The sequence below is a fragment of the Molothrus aeneus genome, chromosome 9 (genome assembly GCF_037042795.1).
Source record: "Molothrus aeneus isolate 106 chromosome 9, BPBGC_Maene_1.0, whole genome shotgun sequence".
Lineage (NCBI taxonomy): Eukaryota > Metazoa > Chordata > Aves > Passeriformes > Icteridae > Molothrus > Molothrus aeneus.
This window is the reverse complement of record NC_089654.1, coordinates 21,073,997-21,080,002: the sequence shown is the minus strand read 5'-3', so window position 1 is coordinate 21,080,002 and position 6,006 is coordinate 21,073,997.

The window sequence follows — 6,006 nt, the reverse complement described above, 5'->3', positions numbered from 1 at the left end:
TCTGGCTGGAGTGTGCTGATGTGTTTTTTTCAAGGTCTGATAGATGACACTTCTTTATTGCATTACATGCATAATACTCAATGTAAAAAATGGAGGCAATTGATCTAAAAGTAGATTTCAGACTAGACTATGCTTTGCTATTACATTGATCCTTGAAAACAGTTAGAGATAAGTCAATTTCCATCCAGTTTACCACTGTCTCATTGCTTAATGGAAGACCACATGTTGAATATTTTTGCTGTTCATTGAACAGTATTAACCAATAATTTGCTTCTGTGTACCTTGAGTGACAGAACTCTTTATAATCAGGGACAAACTTGCTTGTATTACTGCTGATCTTGCTTTGTTGTTAATCTTACTTGTTAGTCAAAGGATCAATATAAAATCTTTTCAAGGTAATTGACTTAATTTACTCTGCATGTGTAGTATGGCTATGCTGCTAAACGCTTGTTAGTTGCCAGCTTTGACAACTCCTTTTGAGGTTTTCACACCAATCCTTCAAATGTTAAAGATAATTGTAAACAAATTAGGGGAACCTTTTCTTGTCTCTGCTGCAAATACAGTTCTTGTAACATAAAATTTAGAAGTTTTCTTTTAAGTAATGGAAGAGGTAGATGCACAGTCTGTGATTCCTGACTAAGTGAATAATTTGATCTTCAATTTGACTTGAGGCAAGAATGCTTTTTATTGCAAGTGCTCAGCAAGAAGAGCCCAGAAGGGAAAGGGAATTCCCTTCAAGATGTATGTGGAGTGTGACAGCTATCCAGTATCATTAACACTAGAAAACACTGCAGAAATGGCATGAAATCTAAAATAGCACTGCCAGTGTGTGTCTCTCCCTTTTGATTGTGGTGGGCTTCCTGGCAGGGTATGCCTGCTGCAGCAGGGGCATTCCTTACAGTGTCCCAAGCCTCCTGGCACACCTGCTCGTGGAAAGGTGAACTCTGTGTGCTGAAAGCTCCTTGGCACCTTTATTTCCCTCCTGCTGAAGAGGGCCTGGTGCCCAGCACTCCCAGGTGAGACTGGTGTGAGCCTGCCTGGTGCCCAAATTGGACTTCATAGGCCCAGGCTGAGGTGACTTCTGTCCTTTCCTGCCTTGCTTCTCAGTTCTGAGCTGGCTGCACTCGCTAGTACAGGCAGGATGTATTGGCAGCTTTCTCTTTGTGACTTTCTGATTTTAAGCAGTTGGATAAGGTGTACAGCAAGATGTGTGTTGCAGTAAGTGGTACTGCTGTGTATAAATTACTAAAATATCAAGAATGTCTCAACCTGCAGGCTATTTGCTGTGCAAGGAAGTGTGGTTTTTAAATGCTTCCCCTTCTGATGTCAGAGTTGTTATGGGAACGGCTTTTAGGACTCAAAACAAGATACTGATCCTAAACTGTACCTTGTGGAGAACGTAATTGATAAGAACTGGATATTTAACACAGAGTGATTTGGGAATATTGACAGTCTTGGTGTGTAACTTAGGACTAGCTTCTAAACCCTCTTGGTATCTGAAAATGTGATGAAGAATTGCCTTTTTTGTCAATATTTGTCCAGGGTAAAAATTGTCTGTGTTTTGGCAACTAAATAAATGCTTGAGTACTGTGCACCTCAGCTCTTACACATTGCATCTGCTTTGCTAAAGGGCTAACAAAGAATTCTGTTATGTACTATATAAGTTTTAGAAAACACCTATAGTGTGTATACACATATGCATTTACATCTATTTATGTACATACATGTATAAAACCTTATCTTCTTTGCACCAAGTTTGTGCATCTCCTTTGTGCAGCAGCTGGAACAGCTTCCAGAATGGCCTTTTACTTGAACATTCTTGGAGCCCTGAAACTGCTGTCACTGCAGAGCTTTTCCCTGCAAGCTCAAAGTAGGAGACTGAGAAGTCTCCTAAATAATGTGTCAGTGGTACTCATGCCAAAACCCAGAATGGTTTGTTGCCCCATGGCTCATGTGAACTGGAATATCTAGTGCTCATCCCCTAGAAGTAGGTGGGGGTAAAAGCCTTGGCTTGCAAGGTGGGAGTACAGTAGATGACCTTTTGGATGGGTTCTCCTGCCATTTGAAACTAAGCCTTTTGTTAGCATACTGGCTCTGCAGTTTAGCTCTTGCTGAGGCTCTGATACAGAAGGACTTGTGCTTTCCCTAAAGCAAATGCCTTGGGGTTTAAAGTGTAACAGACTTGTGTATGAACGGCTCCCTCCTCCTCCAGCCTCACGAGCCCCTCTCCGGGCTGTTTGCAGGAATCCTGGAATGCAGCTCGGACTGCATTCCAGCAGTGCCATCTACTGTCCTGTTGGAACACCCTTTTCTGAGGGCATGGCTGTCAGGCTCAACGCTGGAGTTCATTCCCTGCAGTTATCCTCACAGCAGAGGAAAAGCACTTTTATAGCAGTGCAGGATAAGCCCAGCTATGCCATGTTTTTATCACAGAACCATGGAATCTGTAGCTTGGAAAGGAACTCTTGATTTGCTGCTGGCCCCAGCGTGGGTCTCTGTGATGGCATGTCCCTGCAGCCCTCCCCATGCCTCCGTACCACCTGAGTTGCAGTTTGGTAATGGGCCCATTTTGCTTTCCCTAATTAAACAAATTCCTTAACTTTATCTGGCTTGCTGTGTAGATGCAGCAGCCTCTACCTCTTCCAGCATTGCATTGGTACCACTTTTACGGGTGATTTGTGTATGTTTCCTCCATCTAACCCTACTAGGTTACCATAAAACAGCTCCATGGATTTTGAAGCCCACACTCTTAGCTCCTTTTACGGCCTTCTCTGATAACTGCAGGCCAATTAGCTTCATTGAATTGCTTCAGTGTGTGTCTGTATCTGTCACATTCATTCCTTCCAGTGTAAACAACCTTTCAAACAGTTGGGGCTGGGCAATAACTGTCTAAAGGAGAACTTCAGAGGCTGGGGTGTTTTAATAGGACTTGGTTTACAAATAGGATTTCTGGGTAATCTTGGCAGTACAGATTACTGTCTCAATCCTGGCAGTAGCTCTGAAGCCATCCTTCTGAAACTAGATGCATATAAAAAATGTCACCTTTGCACAATAAATTCTAAAGCTAGCAATTCACATTCTGTACCTATCTCAAATGTGAAGGTTTTTACTGTCAGCTCAAAGATTGCTTGCAGTATACAGGAAAGAGCTTTTAGAGTTTTTTTTCCCAAGACTGTTTCTTCTTTTTTCTCACTAGCTGGACACATTTTGCAAAGGTTTCGGTAGGTAAGGATTGAGATGTAATACCAAATTTTGGTGGTGATGAGGAAGGATATAAAATTCTGTCTCATGCATCACCACAGTGATCTTGTTCATAACAAAAGTTTTGAAATTACTCTCTCTGGCTTAGGAAAAGGTTGTGCTGTGTGCGTGGAAAACTCCTGGACACCACAAAACTCCATGACTTGCTCATACAAAGCCTTCTGCCTCTGGGGTGGCAGCAATATGTAACCTATCCTCATTAAGTGTCTGTACTAATGAATGAGCGACAGTGCACACATCTGATCCATCTGCCACATAAATGTTTAATTTTTCTTTTGCCAATCAGCCAGAGTTTGGCAGATGCTGCACAGCAGAAAAAAAGCTGCAAGTGTGGTGTTGCATTTCTCCACAGGGAATTGCTGCTGGGGTAGGAGCATTTCTGAATCAGTCTCGACAGTGCCATCCTCTTGAAGTTAATTTGGCTTAGACGTAAAATATTACTCACTGGTCCCTTAAGGAGTATCTGATTTCAGTTTGCTTCGCCAGTTGCTTTCTCTATCCTAGAGAAAAAATGGATAAAGGAAGAATTTTATTCAGTATTCTCACTTGTTCCTGCAGACTCATACTCAATGTCCCTACCTTGCTGTGAGGCATTTGCTGGGCTGTTACCTAATGGCACTCATTTCCACAGTATGGCATTTTGATGGGAAACAGTGTGATCCTGTAGATAAGAGTGTCTTGCAGATGGAGATTTTTATCTCAGTTCTGCTACTGATCTTATATACATCTTTCCCCAGCATCTCTGGTCTCGGTATTTTCTTGTCTTGTAGGTGTTAAGCTCCCTGAGATTGCCATCATACTGTGATGGTTCAGTGTGTAGCCTCAGGTTATACTATGATACATATAATATTCTAATTAAAAATTAAGCCCTTGGCCTACAGCAGTGCTTGTTAAAGTATCATGCACTTTATTGACAGAGATTTTTCTCTTGGTTTGATGATGAAGATAATACCCTTGTGTGAGAAGAAACCTAATGGAAGCAGGAAATCAATCATATTCTAAAAAAAGTTGATTGCCAAAGCTGCCTGCTGGGATAAATTAATATTAATCTTACAGATAGTCTTTCATCTCTAAAAAGAAATTTGGCTTCCTTCTTGATTATTGTTTTTAGCCTTTTCTCCTAGTTTATTTTTAATTGGCAGTAGTGTCTTGCACTCTAATACAGCAGTCTCTAACACTGCCAAGTAAGGAGCGTATCTCTCAGAGAACACTGACAAGCCACTGAGCTGCAGTGATAAAATCTGTTTTTAAAGAAGAAAAGTGCCAAACTCCAGGGCCCAGTGTTTTAACTGCCTTCTCTCGCTGGAAGTGCCCTCGGCCCTTGGAGAATACACGTGGATGGAGGGGGTCTTGTGCTCTCTGAATTAATAATAATAATAATAATAATAATAATAATAATAATAATAATAATAATAATAATAATAATAATAATAATAATAATAATAATAATAGCAACAACAATAAAGTGTAAGGGTTTTGCGCAGGTCTTTCTATGCAGGAGCCAGTCAGTGCTGGGGCGGGGAGGGCAGTGCCAGCAGCAGCCGCTTCTCGGCTCCTTTCCCTGGGTTTTTCCCTTGTATTTCGCTTGGTTTTCCCTTATATTTCCCTCGATTTTTCCCTTGTATTTCGCTCGCCTTTTCCCTTGTATTTCGCTCGGTTTTCCCTTGTTTTCCCCTCGGTTTTCCCTTATATTTCCCTCGGTTTTTCCCTCGTTTTTCCCTCGGTTTTTCCCTTGTATTTCGCTCGGCTTTTGCCCCGCCCGGCGCGGCTGGAGGGCCCGTGCGGGCCGCCAGGGGGCGCAGCCGCCGGCGCCGCCCGGCCCGGGGCCCTCACGGCAGGGGCCGGGCGGGAGGCGGACGATGGCGGCTCGGGAGCGATCCGCAGGAAGAAATGGAGCCGCCACATGTCCGACCCTGCTGGGCGAGATGGAGCCGCCACATGCCCGACCCTGCTGGGAGAGATGGAGCCGCCACATGCCCGACCCTGCTGGGAGAAATGGAGCTGCCACATGTCCGAGCTGCCTGCTTGTCCGCTGGCTCTGGGCGTGCGGAGAGCCTCCCACCGCCGAGGTGGGATCGAAGTGAGCAATGAAACCCGAGGCTGAAGGTCAACAATTTTTTTCCTGACAGGGCAGAAATCTCCCCAAGGGATTCCTATTGCTTGAGACACTAATTAAAAATGGGATAGTTCAAATCTATGGGGACATGTATCACAGACAGCCCTTTGCTGCTGTAGGTCACATCCTCACAAAGACAAAGGTTTTTGATCCCCTTTTAGCAGTCAGCAGGACAGCCTGTTTCATCCCTAGAATCTCGATTCCATTAACATTTGCTGCTGGAGTTTTGAGAACCTGGGATGCCTCAGCTAAAGAGTCTTGAGCCTAAATAAAGTATGTGGGCAAATGCAAAGGCTTAAATAAGCATTCTTGGATGAAATCTGATGCTCTGTCTGACCACACTAATTTCTCATGAGAAACTTTGAACAAATAATTGGATATTTTATTCTTGCTAGTTGCATTAATCCTCTTGAGTCATTCTTTATGTTAATCTCCTTTAATTTCCCATTGAGCTGTAAGAAACAAGTCAACATCTAAGATCCCCAACGTTCTGAAAGTTTCCCAGGTGCCAGAAGTTGACTTTTAGGTGATTTACTCCATGTAGAGGTACAAGGGCTGGAGTTCACCCTAACAGCTGTTTGGTACATAGCCAATACTCAAAGCATCTATCTCTGTCCCCAGAAGTTGTT